This window comes from Humulus lupulus, chromosome 5 (genome assembly GCF_963169125.1).
Source record: "Humulus lupulus chromosome 5, drHumLupu1.1, whole genome shotgun sequence".
Lineage (NCBI taxonomy): Eukaryota > Viridiplantae > Streptophyta > Magnoliopsida > Rosales > Cannabaceae > Humulus > Humulus lupulus.
Window position 1 is genome coordinate 242,284,851 of NC_084797.1, and position 13,239 is coordinate 242,298,089.

The window sequence follows — 13,239 nt, forward strand, 5'->3', positions numbered from 1 at the left end:
CAGATACATCAACGTTTAAAACTACTTTAGCAACCCCTTAAGCAACATGTTCAGCAACTTATAATCTTTATAAGCAACATATACACAATAGGGGTGGGCATGGGTTGGGTTGGTCGGGTTTAGAATGTTTTAATGAGTCAACCCAACTACATCGGCCAAGAGAAATAATAACCCATTCAAAATATATTCATTGTGCAATCCAACCCAACTCAACCTAACAAGATTGGGTTGGGTTGGGTTGGTTTGGGTAGAACCCAATTTTTAAATTCATGTTAAATTTAATTTTGAAAATCTATAAATCATATTCTGTCATCCTTCAACCTAATTAAGAAATTAAAACTTGTAAACATACATTCAATGAAACCTATCAAACATAAGTCATAACAAACATATTAAGCACAAGTACAGAAGATATTACAATCATCCATAATATTGGACATAAAAAAAAGTTGAAGTGAAATAAAAAAAAAAGTTTAGAATTTATCAATCAATAATTGTCTTGGTCTTCTCCTTTGTCTCTTTGTTCAGCCTCTACAATTAAAGAAACAAACATTATTAAATTTATTGAAGAAAAAAATAGAAACAATTATCAACTAAATCTACCATAGAGGATATAAAATACAAAAGTTATCAACAAATATCAACTAATAGAGTATATAGCATATCATATAGAGTATCAATAAGATACAAAAATATTTGTTTATCACATTAAAAATGGCTTATAACAACCAAAATAAAGAAACAAAAGGATGCATCATATTTGATGGAACCAACCCAAAATTTTAAAGAAGCACAGTCTGCAAAAGCAAAACCATACACGATTGACCCATCTGCAAATCAAAATTGCCAAAACAGAGTAAGACTTAGTGATCTTTGAAAACATAGAAAGAAAAAAAAAAATCCCATAACATGTATCATGCAATGAACATAACCAATATTACAGTATAAGGACAGAGCAACATTCTGTCCACTATTCGACAATATGACTAACTCATCCAGATGAAAAGATTAAGAAAGAGAAGACAGTGCACCCTTCAAGAATTAAAAACAAACCAGCAAAAGTTTATAATCTTACTTTATATTACTGCATTTCAAGCTTATTTTGTATAAAGATTAGAATCGGTGACTACTACAAACAAAACTTGATCAATGATAACCATTCATAAAAGGAAACTACATATTACCTCATTTAGCTTCTCCCAACCAAGTCAGGTTGATTAATGCACCCTTGGTCTGTAGCCAAAAGATAAGGCTCCCCCTTGAACTAGAAAAAAGTATGAAAACAATAAATACTTTTCTTAAGACATTTAGAGGCAATATATCACAAAAGCTAAGGACCAAAGGAAGTTTTTCTCATCTAATTCATAAATAGATACAATCAGTTTTCAATATATGAGAACACATATACAAAAAGAAAAGTGCAACTACTGACCTTAAACATGGTATTGAAGTGATTATTACGGAAAAAGACACAACTCATGCTCTTTAAGACCATCTTGTAAGCAAAAAAATCAGCATAAACATTTTTTTATAAAAAAAGGTAAATTAAAAAAGGAAAAGGTTGGGAACTTCTTGGACCCCAACATAGAAAAACAGTGGAACTCTTGCCTTTTCCATCTCCGTCGATTGCTTGGTGCCGCAGCCTGAAGCCTTGAACGCTTGGTTCCCGACCCTCTCCACCTCCGTCGCCTAGAGCCTCAACTACCTGGAGCTTTGCCTACAGATGGAGTTGCCTCCGTCTAGTAGTGGTCAAGACTCAATCGAGAGTGCAGAGAAGAGAGATGGTAGAGAAAGACATAGGTAGGCAGCGACACATATTTAGGGTTAGGTTAGAGAGATATCAGTAAATCAAAGTATATATTATATATGCATTAGGCCGGCCCGGGTTGGGTCAAATGGGTTGGGATTTGTTTGGGCCGGGCCAACCCATTCAAATGTGGGTTGTAGCTAAAATGGCCCAATCAGATTCAGGCTGCTCAAATTCGGCCTCTTCGGCCCATTTTGCGGGTTGGGTTGGTTAGTTTGGTCGGCCCAATGACATTAATGCCCGGCCCTAATACACAAACCTTTAAAAATACTTTAGCAACCCTTGAAATCCCTCAACAACCCTATATATCAACTTGTTAAGAAATCAATGAAACTCCTCCAAACCAACCCTATATAGTAAAATCCAAAGCAACCCTTAAGCAGCATGTTCAGCAACTCACAATCCTTATAAACAACTGTTGACGCGATTCTTCGCCAACAGGTAATTAAGAAAATAAGAGGAAGGGATTAGTGCTTAACAATGAACCGAAATAGATGAATACGTTTTTTAAATGGACTGGTGACACAAATACGTTTTTTAGGTGGTTCAAAAGTTAAAATTATTCTACCCCACCAGCCAATATTATTGCTATATGCTTGGTATTCTTTTACAGGGTGTTTCCTTACATAATAGAATCCAACCCTTTGCAACTCCCAGGGTCTCCATATTTATAGGAGAGGGCACCTGGGAGTTGGTAAGGGGGGTCATCCAGTGACCTTCTTACCTATCATGTCAATTCTGTGACATTCATGATTAATTCCAAAAACCTGACACATGAAGTGTGGTCTAATCAATAGGTAAGGGGGATAATGGGCCGCACGGCCCAACCCAGTCGTGGGTGCCTGAATACGCACGTTCATGCTGCGTGTCCGAGAAGTCAGGGATATATCAGACACGTGATGTCTGATATATGCACGAGCTGGATGCCTACTCGACCTGTGGCCTTTACAGACCTGACTTGATCCTTGAGTAATCCTGGCAAACCTCTTGATATCCCCGAGCTAGCGAGGTAGGACCTAACGACAACAACTCCGGTCATGGGGGATCCACGTGGCTGATATAATTAGGTCGTATCTCAGCTCGCTAATAGCCCATTGGAAAATTAGGGCGTACAACAACATATACAATAACCCTTAAAACTACTTTAAACGTTAAAACAACCTTTGAAACCCCTAAGCAACCATGTATAACAACTTAAGAAACCCATGTAACTCCAAAGCAACTTAAAACAATCTCCTTGAGAATAATTATTTTGAAAGTAATGCTTTGTTAGTTGTTTTAGGAAATTTACAAAGAAAAGCAAGGGTAGGATAAGAATAAATATATAGTTCATTGCATTTGCATAAAATTTTATGTCTACAAAAAGTTTATATTTTTGAATGAAGATGCCGTGCATCATGAGGTTTAAAGGTAGCCCAATTATTTGAAATCACATTCACATAACATGGTTAAAAATTCAATATTAATATTGGTTGCAAAACTTGCAACAATTTGTGACTTTTGGCAACGATTACAGCAAGAGCTACGGTGATGAATGATCTTGTTGCTTATAAAGAAAAAATGGTTAAATAATTTTCTAATTGGTGATGTAAAAATATATTTTTTTACCTAAATGAATAGTATTTATCTATATGTAGTGAAATATTATTCATCAAGTTATAAATATATATATTTTTATAAATTTTTGTATATATATGAGCGTAATACTATTATATTTAATTATTTTATTTCTTAAAATGAATAAAATATTTTCAAAAAATATAATATTTAAATGATGTAGATAAAAAATAGAGAAGCCTATGGTATAATGTAGGTAAATTATAAAAAATTATATTTTGGCGATGTATTTTGTAATATACTTTCTCTATAATATTTAACTAAAACTCACAAAAACATCTTTCATCAGCTCTTTTATACATATATTTATAATAGCTATGCACAAACTCTAATTAATCCATATCTACATTTACATATCATTTATATAATATTTTAATATTATTATTTTTCTTTATAAGTTTTCTCTCTCCCATTTAGTATATATTTATTATTTCTTTTTTCTTTTTCAATTATTTTATTTTACTTTAATTAATAAAATATGTTTAAAGATATAATAATTAAATAATGTAGAGAAATATATAGAAAAGCTGATGTATGGTATAATGATCCTGTTTGGCATAGCTTTGGAAGAGCTTTTGAAGTCTTAAAGTTATTTTTAGGTGCATTTGGATGAAGTCTAGAAAGAGCTTTTTGAATTTAGAAGAGCTTCTAAGAAAAGCAGTAACTCACCAGCTTCTTCACGAAGGACTTCCAAAAAAACACGGGAATTTATTTTCTTATTTTAATGAATCTTTCATACTACCTACTTTGCCCTTATTTTTTATAAAATATTTTTTTTACATATTTTCTTATTTTAATGAATCTTTCATAATACTTATTTTGCCCCTGTTTTTTATAAAAGAAAAAACAAATTACATCTTTATCATAAATTGTTCAGATAACATTTATAGAATACGATTTTTTTTTCTTAAAAAATATTCTATCTAATTTTTCTAAAAAAAACTAAGTACAATTCCTTTTAGTTTTTATTTTTCTTATTATTGTTTTATATATAGAATCTATTTCTCTAACTACATTTAGATTTTTATATTTGAACATTCAATTTAAATTCTAGATTTTTTGTTAATTACGTTTAGATTTTTATAATTTATTTATTTATTAATTAATATGAATTCATATATGTTTGCAGTTATATTTTTTTTCTTTGAAATAACGATTAATTTTCAAATGAGTTCAAACATAATATATACTATTGTTATTATTATAAACATATATTTATAAATAAATTTAATATTTATTTTATAAGATATTTTATGCAGTATATACCAAACACTCTAAAAAGCTCTTCAACAAAGAAATTAATTATTTCAAAATATAAATCCAAACATGAATTGAAAGCTTAAACTTTTACTTCTCTTTTTCTTATGTCGAAAAGTAAAAGTAAAAGTAAAAGTTATGCCAAACAGGTCAAATGTAAAACTTAGAGGTAAAATAGAAAAATGTGTGTTTTTGTATTTTAAAGGAATGAGTAGATCACCCATTGGGAGTGCTCTAAGTATTAAGTATATGTATTAGGAAAAAAACCCTTTATTTTTTACTAAAAAAATATGAACTAAAAAATTTTCTTTTCCCTAAATCATTATTTACTATATTTACCTAACCATTAGAAATATATTTTCCTTCGCTCAAAAGAAAATAAACTTTCATTTATTATTGATCTTTAGGTATTGTAAAAGGGACTAGATTTGGTAAAAAAAATATCATTATTAGTTTTCAAAATGGTTTTTTTCCTTACAAAAATGGATTTTTTTTTGAAAAATTTTCAAAATAGTATTTTAATATTAAAATTATAATTTTTATACTATCAATGTGCAAAAATATAAGAACTATACTTTTCTTAATTTGTATGGGAAAATTTATTAAAGACAAAATTAAAATATGAGAAACACAATTAGGAGCTAACTAAAATATGTAAATGCCACGTTTTTTTATAATAGTTATATTTTCTTTGATTTTCAAGGTGATTTTATTTTTAGTTTTTTAATTTTTTAATTTTTTTCCTTCGTTTTTTTAATTATTTTTTCAGTTGTTTTTTCTTTATTTTTTTCCTTACTTATTTGTTCTTCCATTTTTTTTTTCTACCAATCTTTTCCTTTATCATTTTTTTTCTCTCTATTTTTTCATTCTTCTTATTTTGTTCATTTTTATTCATTTATCTATTTTTTTATTTTATTTATATTGTTTTTTTTTTCCATATTTTTTCAGTTTTCTTTTTTTAATTCATTTTTGTATTTATTATTTTCTCCTTCCATTTTTTTTTTGTTTTTTTTCACACATAAGAGTTTTTTTCTCTTTCTTTTTTTCTTCTTCCATTTTTTCATTTTTTTTCTACCAATTTTTTCTTTCCATTTTTCCATTATCTTACTTCTTTTTCTTTTCATTTTTATTTATTCATCTATTTTTTTTCCTTCATCATTTCTTTTATTTTGTTTTTTTCATATATTTTTAGTTTTTTTCCCTTCTTTTTGCTTCCTTTTTTGTACTTATTCTTTTCTCATTCCATTTTATTTTTCCTATTTTTCACACATATTTTAACATTACATAATTATTTTAATATTTTATTTATTTATTATATTTTATTATTGTAATTTTTTTATAGTTTTTTCTACTATATGTAAAAAAAATCAAATCAATTTTTTAAGCATTTTCTTTTTACTGTAGCCTTTATAGGAACACCAAAATTTGGAAAGAAAACTAATAAAAATATAAAAATATGAATGGGTAACTAGTTACCCTGATGAGAATATTCAAATCTAGAAAAAAAAAATTATATGAAGATGGGAGAGAAGGGAAAGGGGGTGGATTTGATTTTTTTTTTTCTATCTTCAGATTTGTGGAAACTTGTATCTTCCTGTTCTTTGTATGTATATTTCTGAGGATAACTGATTACGTTCACGTTTTTTGTGTGTATATTTCTAGGGGTAAATGGTTATCTTTACGTTATGATGTGTGTGTATATTTTTGGGTTCTTTATGGTAACTGGTTACCTATGTTACTAAAATCATAGTTACTTCTTTCTTTTTTAATGAAGTGTTCTTCCTTTTTTTCATTCATATTTTATGTTTCTTTCCATATTTAATATGAGTAACTCGTCACCCTTCTTACGGTAACTGGTTATCCCTCTTATGGCAGAAGGTTACTCATCTTAGGGTAACTGATTACTCTTCCTGGTACATATTATTTAACCGAGCTTTAGGATTTTTTTTTACATAATTGTCAAAGATCAATCAAGTTACTCATTACCTTACACAAGATTTGAAAAAAGAAATATACAATATAAAAATAAAGAAAAAATGTTTATAATAACTAAAAAAATAATAAACACAATTCATATCAAAAAAAAAATATTTTGCAAAACAACCAATGAAAAATTTAATATAAAATTAGTTATATAAAAATAATATAGAAAAACAAATAAGCTAAGAAAATAATAATCAAATTATAAATATAACTTTTCAAATTAATAAAATTTAATTAAGAATAAAACAATAACATAAACTAACTTTTATACAAAAATATGAGAAAATAAACCTGTGAAAAATCATAAAAAAAGTCATAGATTAACCTTTTTTTTTTTAAAAAAACAATATTTTTGCAATCCCTATTAAAAATTTGCCCTTTATCCGACTCTTTCTTATCCTTTATTTATTTGTATACATTTTAATATAAAGCATATAAATCATAGTCGTCAACCTCTTTCATTCACAGTTCATAAATCATCAACCCAAATCGTATCGTAGGCACCTTAGAACTCAGCTCGAGACTTTTTTTGTGAAGACAAACCATGGCTACTGCAGCTGGTTCGTTTCAATTCCCTTTCTCATGCAATATAATTAATTTTGAATTAATTTATTTTTGGGATTTTTGTTATTTAAATAAGGGATATTTGCGGCGAAAATACCTAAGTTGTTGGTTTTATAACACTTAAATACCTAACTCTTGTTTTTTGCGGTAAATATACCTTCCGTCAACAATCCTTGGCATCCGTTGGTACCTGACCGTCAAGTGCCATGAAGAGGTAAATCTGGCGATTTGTAATTGGTCCACGTAATTTTAAATATTACAGGTCACCTAAATCCTTTTTTTTAAAAAAGTTTCTGATATAATAAATTAAAACTAATAAATAAAACTAAAAACTAATATAACTAAAAACTTAACCATCTTTAATTAAAAAAAAAAAAACTTAACCATCTGAATGAAAAAAAACTAAAAACTGGAAAAACTAAGTTGAAGACGAAAAGCATTCTTCTGAATGAGGAAGAAGGAAACGATTTCAAGTGAAGAAATGATTTCAAGCATTCGGACGAAGGAGGAAGACGAACTGAGTTGCAGACGTTGACGGCGATCATTATGGCGAAACGTAGGGGACTAACGACCCACCACCGGCGTACGGTAAGTTTGCTAGAACCCATTTCAATTTTTTTGTCGGTGTTTTGGGGGTTGTGTTTTGGGGGTTCGGTTTTGGGGGTTATAAATGAGTTAATTTTTTTTACATTTTTTATATCAAGTTTGTTGGGGTTCTAGTTGGTGGAGATGCTTTAAAGCATATTTAAGATTATACAGTGGGGTCCATACGTATGGATTTTTGTGGGAATCTCTATGTGACCATTTTGGGGTTTTGACATTTTTTGTGGAGTAAAATAGTGCATCTGATTCTTTGTTGACTATTTTATTCACTAGTACTACTTTTGACTTGGTTTGCTTCTGTGTACTGCTGTTTTGGTGTATATTGTACTTTAATTTACACAGGTGAAAATTGTGAGAAGTTTACAGTCAAATTGCATCATAGGGGGCATTGGTTCACGCCCTTTGGTAATAAAAGATATGAGAAAGGGCAAATAGACTACTTTGACAATGTTTCGAAGAGAAAATTCAGCAGGCTTGTGCTAGAGGATATTGCTAGCAAATTAGGTTATTCTATGCCTTTCAGGTTTCTATATAAGCCACATGGGAAGCATCTTAATGCTGGGAAGATGGTTGTTGGGCCTAAGGAAGCTTCAGAAATACTTAATGAACTGGATGTCAAGAGAATTTCAGAGGTTGAAGTGTATTTGGTCCTACCTGAGGCTACATTTGGTTTGGAATGGAGGGAAGACCCCACTGCAGTACCCCATATACCTGACCCTCCCCCTAAAATATTAAGGAGATGTGTGATTGAGGAGTTACCATCCGATACTGATGTGGTGCCTGATGTGGTGGGTATACCTGTAGTGGAATTGTCATCAGATAGTGAGAAAACTAAGTATGGTGATGATGATGAGTATGGTGATGATGATGAGGCAGAACAAGGGAATGGGAATGAGGATGATTTTTATGCCCATTTTGCTTCGGATAGTGAGGAAGCAGCTGTTGAAATGGATGCTGGGGATGATGCACCCATACCTCAAGCTAACACACAAAATGAGGAGGTCCTGCCAGATGAAGTGAATGATGCAAGACATGAGATGCCTGAAAGTTCTAATCAGAGGCAGTCAAGAGGGTGTTTGCAAGAGGAAGACTTTGAGTTAAACGATGAGGAGTATGAGCAAGAGGTTGAGGCAGAAAAAGAGATGGGTAGGCTATCTGATCCAACTAAATGGTGGGGCAGTGTGACAAACTTGTGCAGCCAAGGTGTTCAGGGAGATGAGTCGGATGGGGTGGACACTGAAGAAGACTTGAAAAGTCTTGGAAGTGATGGTGAAGAGGTTGGGCCTAGGAAGTCAAAAATACATTACAACCCTAGGTCCAACTTTAAGGATTTCAAATTTGTATTGGGAATGGAATTTGGGACTGCAAAACTACTGAGGACTGCTATTAAAGAGTACTTTATTGAAAGTAATAGAGAGTTTAAACATGTAAGCAATGACATGAGAAGAATTAGGGTCAAATGCAAAGCTAAACAATGTCCTTGGTTGTTGTATGCAAGTGTTTCAAGAGCTGACAACACTACTTTCAAAGTGTAGACTTTAGTAGATAACCACAACTGTGGTTTGGTCCTTAATAATAGTCATGCTGATGCTCCCTGGTTGTCTAAGTATTTTTTAGAGCAATTCAGAATCAATCCAGATATGAAGTATAAGACTTTTAGAGAGATGACAACTAAAACCAAGTACTCACATGTTTCTAATTGGGTATTCTACAGGGCAAAGGCTAGGGCAAAAATATTGCTTGAAGGTAGTGTCTCTGAGCAGTATGCTATCTTGGAAGAGTACTACAAAATGATATTGGCTACAAACCCAGGTAGCACTGCCATCATCAAATCAAATATGGTAGAAGGAAAAAGGATATTTGAGAGGGTATATATCTGCTTAAAAGCTTGTAAGAAAGGTTTCAGATCTGGCTGTAGACCACTCATTGGTCTTGATGGGTGCTTCCTCAAAGGGTATTGTAAAGGATTGCTTTTGGTTGCAGTAGGAATAGATGCAACAAACTCAATGTATCCTATTGCTTATGCAGTTTGTGAGAAAGAAAACACTAACACTTGGTCTTGGTTTTTAGAATTGTTGAAGGAAGATCTAGATATTGACAGGCCTTCTCAGTTTGCTATGATGAGCGATAGGCAGAAAGGGTTGGAGAATGCTATTGCTTCTGTTTTTGAGGGTGCAGAGGTGAGAAATTGTGTTAGGCACTTGCATTCCAACTTCAAGAAAGACCACCCAGGTTTGTTAGTGAAACAACAACTATGGGCAGCAGCAGAGGCAACCACTATTCCAGAGTTTCAAAAGAGGATGAGAGAGTTAAGGGAAACTAGTGAAAATGCTTACAACTGGTTGGCACTAAAGACTCCATCCGAGTGGTCTAGGTCACATTTTAGTGAAATGGTGAAATGTGATATGTTGTTAAACAACCTTTGTGAATCTTTTAATGCTGCAATAGTTGATGCTAGAGACAAGCCGATACTTACTTTGCTAGAAAAGATTCGTTATTGGCTAATGAGTTGGTTTTTCAATAAGAGGGAAAGTCTGAAGAAGTGGATACATCCCGTGGGGAAAAGAATATTGCAAGTAGTGGAGAAGAATAAGAGTATTGCCAAGAATTGTCTGACTACTAGGGCTGCAACTTATCAGTTTCAAGTTGACTGCCCAAATAATGAGTCATTTGATGTTGATTTGCAAAAAAGGACTTGCAGTTGCCGAAGATTTCAACTCACTGGTATCCCGTGTGGTCACGCACTGGCTGCCATATGGACAAGTGGGGCAGAGATAATGGACTATATCCATGAATGTTATAAGAAAGAGGCATTTCTGAAAGCTTATCCAAGAATCATATACCATATGCCAAGCCCAGAGCAGTGGTCAGAGACTGGTTTGAACCCTATATACCCACCTTTTGAAACTAATCTGCCAGGGAGACCAAAAAAGGCCAGAAGAAGAGAGTCTGATGAACCACTCCCAAGTTCAACAAAAACTCGAAGGTTTGGTCAGATCCACTTGTGCAAAAAGTGCAAACAGCCAGGCCACACAAGCAAAACATGCCCCAACCCAACAAATTCTCAGGTAATGCATTATTATAACAAATGCTCAGGTAATGCATTGATGAAAGATTACACCAGATTAACTCCATGAATTTTTTATTTGTTAGGTTCCTGCTAAAAAGAAAAGGGGTAGGCCACCGGCTGCAAATCCCACTGAAGCAACAAAGAAAAGAAAAGAACGATTTACAAAGCAAAAACAAAGCTTTTCTCAGCAAGGGGGTCCCAAAACTCGAGCCAGACACATGACCTTTCTCAACAAGGTGGTCCTTCGACTAGGTCCACATAACATGCCTAGACAACCTGCTAGAAGAATGTTCACACTTTTGACAAAGCTTTTGAAGATAGAGAATGAACTAATTTATGTCTAGTTAGAGACTTTTGATGTTTTTGTAAATACTTGACTTCACTAGATCTTATGTTTTTGATAGCTATGGGCAACATGGCCTTTGCACTTGATGTAAACCAAATAGGCATTAGATCTTAGTTTGTTTGCTAGTTATGGACAACATGACCTTTAAACTTGATGTCAATACTATCTGGTTCTGGTATTTTAATGAAGTACACTTGTTTATTTTTTTACTTTAGGAATTGCACAATACAAATATAAAACTTAAAACCACCAGATTAAAAATAAACCATCAAATTCAATTTGAACAAATAACACTTACAAAAGGGTCCAACAAATTGGATCATAATTTACAACAAAACATTACAATGATATCCCATAACTTAAAACCATTTGTTGATACATATTAAAACTACTACAATGGCTATAACCCATAATTTTTTATTACTTTTTACCACCCTAACTTCATCTTCATGCTGTACTCCATCCTTGCAATCAGCATCAGATACAAAAATCATATCCTCTCCCACAGATTGATCACTCAAAGCTTGTTGTGTGCTCCAATTGGCATGTGTGTTTCCAGAAACAAGTTCATCCTCCAACTGTTTAATTTTTCTCAACAGCCCAGGTATGACTACCTTGCTTCGGGCACACATATGAGGGTCTAACCAGGAGAAATACCCACAACCACCATTACTCTGTAAACACAAGAAATCATCAAACCAGTAGAAGTTAAGAAGAGATGAACAAACCCAAAATTTTCAAAAAAAAAACTACAAATTAACCACACTCGACCCACAACCACCATTACTCTGTAAACACAAGAAATCATCAAACCAGTAGAATTCAAGAAGAGATGAACAAACCCAAAATTTTCAAAAAAAAAAAACTACAAATTAACCACACCCGATACTTATGGCAGCACTTGAATCTTCTTCCAGGATTATCGTTGGTCCAAGAAGTCTTGATGACGACTGCTTTCGATGGCCGACAATTGCAGCTCCATTGTTCCATGGTCACATTCAAATTTTTATGCCCTAGACCTTCGTTTTCTTCAAATTGTACACGAAGGATGGGGTTTATAATTTTTAAGTTTTTTATTCAGATGGTTAAGTTTTTAATTCAGATGGTTAAGTTTTTAGTTATATTAGTTTTTAGTTTTATTTATTAGTTTTAATTTATTATATCAGAAACCTTTTTTAAAAAAAGGATTTAGGTGACCTGTAATATTTAAAATTACGTGGACCAATTACAAATCGCCAGATTTGCCTCTACATGGCACTTGACGGTCAGGTACCAACGGATGCCAAGGATTGTTGACGGAAGGCATTTTTACCGCAAAAAACAAGAGTTAGGTATTTAAGTGTTATAAAACTAACAACTTAGGTATTTTCGCCGCAAATATCCCTTTAAATAATAATAAAAATTGGGAAAAATCACATGCCATCACAGGCATGTGGTACACGTGTGGCACAGTGCACAGGCACTGTGCTACACGCATAAGAGAGTGTACTCAGTCTCTTGATTCCACAATTTTAGTTATTTAAATATTAAATAAATAATGAGATATTTTAATATGTTTAAAATATTATTATTTAAACAAAAATCTGATAACTGATCAATTATTTTGAATTTGTTTAAAATAACAAATATTTTAATATATAGGATATCTGTTTTTCACAAAACGTAACTTTTCAGGGATAGAAAAATATGTAGGAATCTCTCTCAGAGAAAGAGAACAGTGACATAAACAAAAGTCATTGTTCTTCACAAAACCTAGGTCCAAAACTTTATCAGATCTCATGTGTTAAGAACATCTGATAAATAGTTTATTGCCTATTATTTGTATAGCGAGCCCACACTCGTTCTTTGTGTGCCTGAGAACATTTTGGAAGATCTTGGTGTAAGATCTCGAGGATTTAGCTATACGAAAAGATAGCAGCTAGGAAGGACCTGAGGTAATTTTTCTGTTCATGTCCTTGATTCAATATATATATGCATTTGAAGAAGTAGATC

At 32.2% G+C, this 13,239-nt stretch overlaps 1 long non-coding RNA gene across 1 annotated transcript; it reads right to left on the reverse strand.

Moving 5' to 3' along the window:
- Window positions 1-425: 425 nt before the first annotated feature.
- Window positions 426-1,647, reverse strand: LOC133834112 (uncharacterized). Its single transcript, XR_009893308.1, has 3 exons — window positions 1,185-1,647; window positions 775-830; window positions 426-531 (listed from the first exon to the last, which is right to left on the reverse strand). It is a non-coding gene; the product is annotated as an uncharacterized LOC133834112 (long non-coding RNA).
- Window positions 1,648-13,239: the final 11,592 nt, after the last annotated feature.